Source organism: Rhipicephalus microplus, chromosome 3 (assembly GCF_043290135.1).
Source record: "Rhipicephalus microplus isolate Deutch F79 chromosome 3, USDA_Rmic, whole genome shotgun sequence".
Classification (NCBI taxonomy): Eukaryota; Metazoa; Arthropoda; class Arachnida; order Ixodida; family Ixodidae; genus Rhipicephalus; species Rhipicephalus microplus.
Genome location: NC_134702.1, coordinates 201,928,254 through 201,940,924, shown reverse-complemented (window position 1 = coordinate 201,940,924; position 12,671 = coordinate 201,928,254). Strand labels below are relative to the sequence as shown.

The window sequence follows — 12,671 nt, the reverse complement described above, 5'->3', positions numbered from 1 at the left end:
GTTTTATTTCTGAAAACGTACGTCTTGTTGAACCAAACGTATCTTGGTACGATGAACCAGAGGTATCGTTGAGCGCTTCGCATGCAGCGTCCGCGACGTATCGTGCCGCGTACGTTTATGCTCGTTACGTGTGCCCAGCTAAAAGTGTTTTTTCTCTGGTTGCACGCCCACGAAAGGAAGCGTAGCAGAGTTCACCTTGAAATTGGACCCATTTTTTCGGCGCGTAGCAGTGCACAATTTGGTAGACGTCATTGCGAATGCCCCTTGTACGCATTGCACTTGTCAGCTCAAATTGTCAAACCTGGGGAGTGACCCTTTAAATCAGTAACAAGTCCGCCACAATGGTAGAGCGATTCCGGTCATGAAAGTCGCGGAAACGAAGCGCCGCCATTACCTTCTGATGTGCAGTCAAGCAAGGCAACTTGTCACGACCGCAAAACCCAGCATCGGGTCGAAGGTATATCGCAGACATCGAATTCTTCTTTTTGATTTGTACAGTAGGCCTCGCCCAAACGGGCAAGGCCTCACAAGTATTTGCCTATAGGCTCATTTAGTTGTCCTTCCCCACGGCAATCTTTAGTAAAAGGCGAAAGATTGATTCGACCAGCTGAGGAAGGACCTGAGCACTGATTAGTCCAACGTCTACATTCCGGGGTTGTTGAAAAATGGCCAGAGCACTTGGCCAAGTTTTTTTAGAGGCTTTTTGTAGGTTTCTGGCTGTTAATGTGGATGCATATGTGTTGTCATGGATTTTTTCTACACGATTCACAATTTTAACGCATACCTTTTAAATAACGGTTGTCAAGTATAGCCATTTTTATTTCAGTTTATGCTCCCACATTGACGAGAAATGCTTGCAGCCGTGTACACTTCCATCAAAGTTTGTAAGTGCCGCAGTAACGGCATGTGAGCACGCGTCTATTTCATACTTCGCGCGCTTCGTATTTTGTAGTTTTAGGGGCTAAGCTCCTTAAAGGGTCCCTGAAACGGTTTTTAATACGAAGCATTTCTTAGTGACCTTCGGCGACATTGAGCGTATCTATCTATCTATCTATCTATCTATCTATCTATCTATCTATCTATCTATCTATCTATCTATCTATCTATCTATCTATCTATCTATCTATCTATCTATCTATCTATCTATCTATCTATCTATCTATCTATCTATCTATCTATCTATCTATCTATCTATCTATCTATCTATCTATCTATCTATCTATCTATCTATCTATCTATCTATCTATCTATCTATCTATCTATCTATCTATCTATCTAGCCGCCAACGACTTTTAGCTCTCTGGCCGTTTCGATGATGGTATCAATACCAAACCTGGTATGGCATAAGATGACTCTATGAAGGACATATTTACTAGTGACAACATGAAAATCCTGACATTTATGCCTTAAATTTCATGATTTACATGTCATGGGCTTGCTGCTCTTGCGTTAGTTTCATTCACTTGATATGCTGTAAAACTGGTATGGTATGACATGATTGCATGGCGAGTACAAGCGACAGACCCTAATATAAAAATAATGACATGCGTGTCCTGTAACATGACTCCATGCCACAGTCATGACGCGTTCGCTGCCGTTTTGCTAGCTTCACACATAACAAATATTGTATTACGTGACACCAATGGATGACGAAGGTATACGACTGCCGCAAACATGATAATCATGATATGCGTGTCATGTGAGAACATGACTACATCTCACAGTCAAGGCAGCAATACATATCGATGCGGTGTGCGTGCTCGCAGGCGTTCATTTCGTCGCGTCGCGCCAGCATTGCCACGCCAGGCGCCGGTCCTGCCATATACTCCCGGTCGCGCACCACGCTGTGTTGCTTTGACGCATGCGGGTTTCAGCGCGTCCGGCGTCCCTTCGTCACGAAAAGAGGGGGACGCAGTGTAGTCTGGGTGACGCATCGCCGTGAAATACAGCAAGTCGCATATTTCGCCGGTGTCAATCGGGCCGCGCCGACGGATGCTGAATGCGCCTGGTGTCAGACTATAAAGTGCTCACGTTTTGCTAACGTGGCGTCGCTGTGCCCAGCGTGCGCGCGCGTCAACTCTACATCAGGTAATATTGGGCCTTTCATGATGCGCTCGCAGCTGTTTTGCTAGGTGTACATACACCAAATTTGGTGTTACGCGACGTCAATGGATGACAAATTATATGACTGGTGCAAACGTGATAATCCTGACGCGCGTGCCATGTAAGAACACGACAAGATACCATGCTCATAGTGTGCTCGTGGCCATTTTGCTAGCTCCACATATACTATATTTGTTACTACGGGACGTGAATAGAGGACGAAGGTAAACGACACATTCAAACACTATAATCATGACACGGAAGTCATGTGTGACATTATTTACCTCAACCTCGTGACGTTGTGATGATTTTAAAGTGACATATCAACCTTCCTTATTCGTGCTTCACATATCATCGATTCGCACTGTACGTGGGATCTGCCAATTTTAGGGGGGAAGCTCCTTATAGCGGCACCATTTCGTCCTTCGTAGCCGTTGTAGTAGCGTGTAACAAGTATAACATTTTGATCTCCAAGGTGGTGCCGGTAATTTTGACCTCCAAGGTGGTGCGTAATGTTGTGCAATTTATTGCTTTGTAGAATGGATAAGGTGCATTTAGCAGTGCTTGCAAAAGACGAGGAAGAGAACCGTGGTTCGTGCTCGTGACAGCTCCGATTTGGATCGCTGAGCACTTGACCTATGTCCGCTTTTAATAAACGCGTCACGGACTCAACGCTCAACGCGTGCTATCAAGTCGTGGAGGTTCTGGTTCTTTTTTTCACCCTGGAACTCCGTAGCCATACTCTACCTCCACCGTCCATCATGCCTGACGACGTTGCAGCACAGATCAATGCTGCCACACCCCCCGCTCTCCGCTGCCCCGGTATTTCGAGAAAGCGCGACCCAGTTCTATTCAACGGCACTGATGAACTGGACGTCGAGAACTCGCTCGCTTCGTTTGAAAAAGCGAGCGTCAACAACCGGTGGGATGATAACGACAAACTTGGTCGCGTCTACTTCTACCTGAGGGGTGTCGCGAAACTTTGGTTGAACAACCATGAGGCTGACATTACCACCTGCGCCTCTTTCAAAAGGACCTTCACAGAAGTATTCGGCCGACCAGCAGTGCGCAAGCTCCGCGCGTAGTGGCGTTTGCGTGATCGTGCCCAGTTGCCAGGAGAAAGTTTCACGTCTTACTTTGAGGACGTCGTAGGCCTCTGCCGGCGCTTCAATCCGGCCATGTCCAATGCCGACAAAGTCAAGCATATCATGAAGGGCATCAAGGACGATGCGTTCCACATGCTTGTGGCGAAATCTCCTCTAACCGTCACAGACATCATTTAGCACTGCCAGAGCTACGACGAGTTGCGAAAGCAGCGCATTTCCATGCGACATCACAGTTTCGACATGACCAGCACGTCAGCACTGAACGTTGGTGCGATCTCCCCAGGTCCGGTAGTATTGACGCACCAAATACAACAGTTCATTCGCGAGGAGGTTGCCCGTCAATTGTCTATTGCTCCTTTTCTCCCTAGCAATAGTCATGGACTCCCCTCGTCACTGTGCCAAACAATTGAGGAACAAGTATCCGAAGCTCTTCCGCCTGCGCACCAGCCACCACCTGTATCAGCGCTGTTGACCTATGCCGACGTCGCGAGAAGGCCTTCACATGCAGTGCCATACAGCACAAACCCTCCTCAACGCCCTCAATTCTTCTACGCACCGCAGGCGCCGACAAGCCCGCAAGTTCCGCTTTATCGACGTCCTGCCACCCGTCCCGATAATCCTTGGCGCACACTGGACAACCGACCAATATCTATCACTGTGATCTATCCGGGCATGTCGAGCGTTTCTTCCGCCGCCGCGTTCTTCGTCCAACTGCCGTAGGGAGCCAAATACAGCTACGACCATACAGAGCAGCAAGAGCCAATACCCTCCCACGCTCCTTCAAACACCTCATCGTTGAACCGCCGCACGTCCAACTCGTCTCGATCACGCTCCCCGCGCCGGCGCTCGCTATCACCAATGCTTCGACGCACCTTGCCCGTCCACACGGAAAACTGACCACCGCAGTTCCCGAGGCAAGAACTGCCCCACTGTCGACATCTACAAGACCTCGTTCCCAACCTGCAAACGAAATCCCGATCTTCATTGAAGGTGTTGCCGTGTCCGCCTTAGTCAATACTGGAGCTGCTGTGTCCGTGTTGAGCGAAGCAATGTGCCGCAAGTTGAAAAAGATTACGACTCCGCTTTCTGGTGTTTCTCTCCGTAAGGCGACCGCACATCACATACAAACTTCCGTCACGTGCACAGCTCGTCTACTCCTTTAGGACGTTTTGTATGTGGTTGAATTCGTCGTCTTTTGGGTGCACGTTAAAGAACCCCAGGTGGTCGAAATTTCCGGAGCCCTCCACTACGGCGTCTCTCATAATCATATGGTGGTTTTGGGACGTTAAACCCCACAAATCGATCAAATCAATCAATTGAATTTGTCGTCTTTCCGCACTGCTCGCATGACGTTATATTGGGCTACTACTTTCTTTCCATGCATCTTGCCGTTGTCGATTGTGCCCGTGCCGAGCTTGAATTATCAGCCATCTCGGACATCGCTCCAGCCAAGCCATCTTTTTCTCGTGTCGTCATCGCCGAGGACAGGGACATCCCAACTATGTCGTCTGCTATTGTGCCAATCTCCTGCGACTATGCTTTCTCTACCGCCTTGTTTACACCATGGGCGAAATGAACTTCCCTTAAGCACTTTATTTTCCCATTTGCTCTTATCACGATCGAAAACTCCTCCGCAACCATTTATGTCAAGAACCTGCTTTCGGTCCCAACCACTATGTTCCGCGGAGAATGTATAGGGCAACTTGAGGAGATTGATTCAGTCTGCCCTAACTCGCTACCTGGTCGCACAGCTAGCCTCCATGTCGCGAGCGTTAATCTCGATACCACGGCCAACACATCTACTCCAGATGCCTTCCTTCCATTCATTGCTTCGGACCTTCCCAGCGTTCAGCGGACGCAACTCTTGAAGCTTCTCGGCCGCTTTCGTATGTCTTTCGATTACAAGCAACCCAGTTTGGGCAGAACAACTTCGATCGCTCATCATAGAGACACCGGCAGCCATGCACCCCTGCGCCAGCGTCCATACCACGTCTCTCAAGCTGAACATCGGATTATTGAAGACCAGGTGACTGACATGCTTAGCCGGGGAGTCATACAGCCGTCCCACAGTCTCTGGGCATCCCCGGTGGTGCTCGTGAAAAAAAAGGACGGTAGCATCCGCTTTTGTGTTGATTATAGGCGCCTTAACAAGATAACGCGCAAAGATGTCTATCCGCTCCCCAGAATTGATGACGCGCTCGACTGTTTGCAAGGAGCGGAGTCCTTCTCTTCACTGGATCTTCGGTCGGGGTACTGGCAGGTACCTATGGATGAAGCCGACTGCCCCAAAACTGTGTTCGTAACTCCTGACGGCTTGTACGAGTTTAACGTGATGCCGTTCGGCCTTTGTGATGCCCCGGCTACATTCGAACGTCTTATGGACAACATACTTCGAAGTCTCAAGTGACATATGGGCCTTTGCTATCTGGACGACGTCGTGGTTTTTTCAAAATACTTCGATACCCATCTCCAGCGCCTTGCAAGTGTCCTGGAATGCCTCACACAGGCTGGGCTACAACTAAATTTGAAGAAATGTCACTTCGCCACACGGAAGCTCGCAATATTAGGGCAGGTTGTCGGCAAGGACCGCGTTCTACCAGACCCAGACAAGCTCCGCACCATCACCGAGTTTTCTAAGCCGTCGACACTCAAAGAACTCCGGAGCTTTATAGAGCTATGCTCGTATTCTCGACGATTTATTCGTAATTTCGCATCTATCATGATCTCTTTAACACGTCTACTTGCTGACAGCCGAAGTATTTCGGCATGGTTGTCCACCTGTGAAGACGCATTTGCGAAATTACGACATCTTCTGACATCGCCGCCAATTCTCCATCACTTCGACCCAGATGCCCCTACCGAAATCCACACGGACGCTAGTGGAGTCGGCCTTGGCGCTATCCTTGCGCAGCGGAAGTCTGGCTTCGATGAGTACGTCGTTTCTTACGCGAGTCGCACTCTGACCAGAGCTGAAGTAATTATTCGGACAGGGAGACAGGATGTCTAGCCATCGTTTGGGCAACCGCTAAGTTTAGACCTTACATATATGGTCGGACATTTGATGTCGTGACTGACCATCACGCCCTCTGCTGGTTGTCGTCTCTAAAAGACCCGTCTGGTCGCCTAGCCCGTTGGGCATTACGACTCCAAAACTACGACATCCGCGTCGTCTACAGGTCAGGGCGCAGGCATTTAGACGCCGACGCTCTCTCTCTATCTCCGCTTCCCCATGACTGTGCAAATGCGCCTGTTTCTAACTACAATTCTGCCTCCCTCACACACGCCGACATGCCATCCGAGCAGCGTCAAGACCCTTGGATAGAGTCTTTAATGAAGTTCCTATCGAAGCCAGCACCGATTACCGCCACTCGCTCGCTGCGGCGCACAGCTCGCCATTTCACCATGCGCGATGGGCTACTCTACCGCCGCAATTACCTCAGTGAAGGTTGCAAGTGGTTGTTGGTCATTCCTCGCCATCTACGTGCTGATATTTGCGCCTCGTTCCACCCGGACCCCAAATACGGCCACGCTGGTGTAATAAAGACGTATGCACGCCTCCAGCTGCGGTACTACTGGCGTGGAATGTACCGATTTGTCCGCCAATACGTGCGTTCATGCTGAAATTGTCAACGCCGGAAGAGTTCACCGTATGCCGTCAGTGGACCGCTCCAGCCGTTGCCCTGCCCATCCCGACCTTTTGATCGAATCGGAATGGACTTATACTGCCCACTTCCATACACACCTGACGGGAATCGCTGGGTGGTTGTCGCTATTGATCATTTGACACGATATGCTGAGACTGCCGCGCTGCCAGAGGCTACATCACGCGAAGTTGGCTTATTTATTCTTCACAAATTTGTTCTTCGCCACGGCGCTCCTCGCGAGTTACTCCGCGACCGTGGACGCACGTTCCTCTCAGAAGCCGCACAAGACCTCCTGCGTGAATGCAGTGTTGTTCATCGAACGACCAGTGCGTAGGATCCCCAAACCAATGGCATGACTGAAGGCTTCAATCGCACATTAGGTGACATTTTGTCCATGTATGTATCTGCTGACCACACCAACTGGCACCGCATACTACCATTTGTCATCTATGCGTAAAACAGCGCACTCAGTCCACGACTGGATTTTCTCCCTTCTTTCTTCTATATGGCCGTGAACCTTCCTCAATTATGTATACCATTCTGTCGTATTGCCCGGATAATTCAGAGTCTGCAACTCTCTCAGAAGTCGCCACCTATGCGGAAGAATGCAGGCAGCTAGCAAGTTCGCTAACTACACAAGACTAAGCACACCAAAAGGACCGCCATAACGCCAACCTGCATCCACAGTCATATTCGCCTGGAACATTGGTGTGGCTTCGCGTTGCCTCCTCAGCTCCAGGTCTTTCTTCAAAGCTGCTGCCTATGTATGAAGGCCCATACCGCATCCTGCGTCAAGCATCTCCGGTAAAATATATTGTCGAGCCCGTACAGTCATCCGCAGACCGCCGCCGTCACGCACGTGAGACTGTTCACGTCGACCGACTGAAGCCGCACTATGACCCACCAGTTGTACCTGTGCCTTAACCTATCACCAGGATGGCTCCTTTTCCGTGGGGGAGCGATTTTTAGAATGGATAGGGTGCATTTACAGTGCCTGAAAAAGACGAGGAAGAGAACCGTGGTTCGTGCTCATGACAGCTCCGATTTGGATCTCCTAGGAGACAAGACAAGACAAGATTTGGATCGCTGAACGCTTGACCTGTGTTCGTTTTTAATAAACGTGTCGTGGACTCAACGCTCAACGCGTACTACCAGCTTATTTATTTTGTTACGCTGTAGTGAACTCTTTACTTTTTTACTTTGGGCTTGAATTCAAACACATGTGTCACACCGGTCCCGTTAATTAGGGAGGCGATCGCCGGGCTAATTCCAAGAGCCGAAGTATCGGCCCCCCGAACCGCACCACGAAAGCGTGGACAATTTAGAAGTGGTCCTTTTTGGCGCGCCAGCGGACGCCTGCTGTGGCCCAAAGAATAAGTCAGAGCCGAGAGTTGATAAACAAACAAATTATATTCTCAATAATGGCAGATCGAAAACAATACACAAAAATGCACACTCCACAATAGTTGCATACAATATGTCACCAATCAAACCAATCAATCAACGTACTACACAATACAATCAGCCACACTTGAAACAACAGACACGGACAACAATACGCACTACAATGCAGTCGCATGCATTGAACAACCAAGACACTTAAAGACTAAAGAGATAGAAAACCTATTCAGTCCAAAGTTCTTGGAACCAAAGTCTGAATGATACTCTTCCGAGAATCACTCACTCAAAGTCCAGCGTTGTTGTCGTTCCGCTGCCCCCTGAAGTTTCTTTTCCAGGAAACCTCGCGTCTCCAATTGGCCACTCTTCAAACTTCAACTTCTTCGCCGAAACACGTCGGCTTCCCACACGCAGCTGTTGCCACGCGTCTTCGCTCGATAGCGGTAAACACACACTCTTGCCTGTAGCTCAAGTCGTCACCCCTCAGGTGGAAATCCTCTTCATCTCCTGCTTCGTCACTACGGACGAAACCTTCGCCGACTACACGGCGGAATCCCTACGCGCTCTTGCGCCAGCTTCCGTCTTCTCCTGATCTCTCATCTCGGCTGCTCGGTTAAATACCTTGCGCGCGACATTCCAGACGCTTCTCGTCATTTCGTCGGCGCGATACGCAGCGAAGGCTGGGAAGAGGGCGAGACGGTTGGAAAGCCCTCCGCGGCCGATGAGTCAACTCGGTATGACCACGCCCCTTTTGTTCTGAAAAAATCGAGTGCTTGCTCGGTCGCCGTTGTGGGGTGAGGAGGTTCTTTGGTGAAGCCACGCTTCTGCGGGGAGAGCGCGCGCCCGGGGAGCCTTGGACGTTTGCTTTCTTTTTCTTTTTTTTCTTTTGACCTCGCGGCGTTTCTCCCGCCCGTTATCGCAAGAATTTGGCGGCGCGCCCGTTTTTAGCGCTCGTTCTGTGACACTGCCCCCCACTTTAAGAATATTATCTCATAATATTCAAAGCCCCACAGACGAGCGCGAACAGTCACCACACACTCTCACAGACTGTAACACCATCAGTCGCTCATGACACTTCACATTCACAATAGATCACTTATACAATTGTACATTGTAATTCAATTACACAACACGTGAAAACACAACCACAAGCACATGAGTACAACACTCCACAACACATTCCCAATAATACAAATGTACAAAGTTCTCTCGTTACAACAATGGTACAATACTATACATCACATCACAGCACAACACTTCGACACTTGTGACACAGGATAACACAACATTAATACAACATACGGCACTCAGCACTGCCCAACACATTCTGATTCGACTTCAGCACTTATCCTGTGTATTTCGCTTGCGTCCTTTCTTGCGGTGCTCGCTCGATCTCATCTTGTGTTTCCACGTTCCTTTTCGGCGAGCCCTTTCCAACGACGATATCTGAGACGGCGTCTCAGCCATCGTTGTCACTTACGACACCGTTAACGCGTCATTACATTCGACGGGTCCTGTCTGTTTATTTACCTGCTTGATCATGCCTCTACATTTTGCCCGGCTGGCCAACTCCGTCTCCTTTACACTGTCGGTCGGTTGAGGTCGTGCCGACGTAAGTCCAGTTGCTCGGCCCGTGAACTCATTCAACACGATCATCTTCTCATTCGCTGTCTCTTGGGCCGCAGCTTCACCTTGGGCTCTAGTGAGATCCGTCACGGGATGCTCCTCCACTGTATCTCGCGGCCGCTGTGTTGGTGAGGGCTCTATCTTCGGGTCTTCTCCCAAACATTCTGGATCACTTGGCCCTCGCGCCCCGTCGATGTTTCCGATGAGAAGAACGTACAGGGGGGTCGTCATGCATAGAGCAGTAACCTTCCCGCTGAAGTACGGGGTTTCAACCTCAATTTCTGCTTCGGGAAGCATCCGAACTGTACGGTCAATTAAGCAAACCGGTTTCGTTTTGCCTGTTAACTCCCTTTCCCGTACCAAATTTTCCCGCACGATAACAGTGGAGCTACCGGTGTCTCTTAGAACCGTAACCTTCCTGCCCGCAACTTTTCCAGGCAGCGCTGGCATTCCCTTCGTGACACCGGTTGGCTGTTTTGACATTACAGCACCCACAATAGGAATTTTCTCCCCATTCTTCAACTCTACGAATCCATCGGTGACGGCATTATTATCAGATTTCGGTGCCGGTTGCACACAAGATACCTGGTGAGTTTGACTCACTCCGTTCCGACAAGCGTCTGCTTTGTGCCCAGTCTGACCACATTTGAAACATTTGACTGCCGTAGGGCTCGTAAAGATCGTTCGACAGTTTTTCGCGCGATGACCCACTCGGTTGCACAGAAAACATCGTGGAATGCTCTCTGGTGCACGCTTCTTTTCTTCGGGAGCCAATTTCTTCGAATCATCGGGACACTCCTTCTTTACCTTGGCCGAATTAGTGCCACCTTGCGCTTCCAAGTATTGATCAGCCAATTCAAGCATGTCTTCAAGTGAGTCAGCCTTCCTCTCTTTTAAGTACAGTGACAGGCTTGGGTGGCAACTAGTAAGAAATTGTTCTCTAATTAGCAGCTCTCTAAGCTCCTCGTACTCCTGCGCTGTCCCTGAAAGTTCAATCCATCTGTCGAAATAATGGCAAAGTCGGGCGGCATACTGCGTAGCCGTCTCACCATCAGCCGGCTTTCCTGTCCGAAATCTGTCCCGGAATCCTTCCACAGTGAATCTAAATCGCTTCAACAAAGCAGCTTTCACCTTTGCGTAGTTGGCTGCATCGGTCGGCGTCAGCCTAGCGTACACACTGAGCGCTTCACCACTCAAGCAAGTACTCAAAGCAGTTGCCCATTGATGTTCCGGCCAATTCTGGCTCCTCGCAATCGTCTCAAATCTGTGGAGGTACGCGTCTAGGTCGTCCTTCCTTTCATCAAACGCTACGAGCAGCTTGCTTGGGTTCAAGCGGAAGCCGTGATCTTCCCGTTCGCTGCTTTCAACTCTTGCTTGGACGGGGGTTTCACTTCGCTGTTGCAAGCGGAGCCGCTCGAGTTTCATTTCGTGCTGCCGCTGCCGTTCCCTTTCAGCCATCTCCGCTTCTCTTTCTTCTCTCACCCTTTCGGCTGCCAGCTTTTCTCTCTCCAACTTCAACTTCAATTGTTGCTCTATTTCTTCCTTCGCTCTCTCAGCTGCCAACCTCTCTCGTTCCAACTCAGCTGCTTTTCCTTCCTTGGCCCTCTCAGCTGCCAACCTCTCTCTCTCCAACTCAGCTTCTTTTTCCGCTTTGGCTCTTTCGACCGCCAACCTCTCTCGTTCCAACTCAGCTGCTTTTTCTTCCTTGGTTCTCTCAGCGGCCTCTTTCTCCTTCTGGCTTACCCATTTCCGTAGTTCGGCGCCGGAAAGACCCATCTTCTCACCAAGCGCAACTAACTTTTCGAGATCCATTGTGTCTCGCAACTCGCAAATAAAACCTTGCCGCGTGCAAAAAGTGTCTGCCTAAATCAGTCTATCGGAACACTCCCCGCACTCGTTAACGAGAACACTGAACAACACACAAAATCGTTCCGATAGCACTATCAACAACTCGAGGCTCTTTCTCACTACTTTGGACACACTGTGCACCAAAAGGTCCTGTCGCGGACGCCAGATTAATTGTCACACCGGTCCCGTTAATTAGGGAGGCGATCGCCGGGCTAATTCTAAGAGCCGAAGTATCGGCCCCCCGAACCGCACCACGAAAGCGTGGACAATTTAGAAGTGGTCCTTTTTGGCGCGACAGCGGACGCCGGCTGTGGTGCAAAGAACAAGTCAGAGCCGAGAGTTGATAAACAAACAAATTATATTCTCAATATTGGCAGATCGAAAACAATACACAAAAATGCACACTCCACAATAGTTGCATACAATATGTCACCAATCAAACCAATCAATCAACGTACTACACAATACAATCAGCCACACTTGAAACAACGGACACGGACAACAATACGCACTACAATGCAGTCGCATGCATTGAACAACCAAGACACTTAAAGACTAAAGAGATAGAAAACCTATTCAGTCCAAAGTTCTTGGAACCAAAGTTGGAATGATACTCTTCCGAGAATCACTCACTCAAAGTCCAGCGTTGTTGTCGTTCCACTGCCCCCAGAAGTTTCTCTTCCAGGAAACCTCGCGTCTCCAATTGGCCACTCTTCAAACTTCAACTTCTTCGCCGAAACACGTCGGCTTCCCACACGCAGCTGTTGCCACGCGTCTTCGCTCGATAGCGGTAAACACACACTCTTGCCTGTAGCTCGAGTCGTCACCCCTCAGCTGGAAATCCTCTTCATCTCCTGCTTCGTCACTACGGACGAAACCTTCGCCGACTACACGGCGGAATCCCTACGCGCTCTTGCGCCAGCTTCCGTCTTCTCCTGATCTCTCA

The 12,671-nt window shown here is 49.7% G+C and overlaps 1 non-coding gene across 1 annotated transcript; it reads right to left on the bottom strand.

Annotated features, from left to right (window-relative positions):
• Positions 1 to 502: 502 nt before the first annotated feature.
• LOC142804345 (U5 spliceosomal RNA) lies at positions 503 to 627 on the bottom strand. Its single transcript, XR_012894612.1, has one exon. It is a non-coding gene; the product is annotated as a U5 spliceosomal RNA (small nuclear RNA).
• Between the last annotated feature and the right edge of the window lie 12,044 nt (positions 628 to 12,671).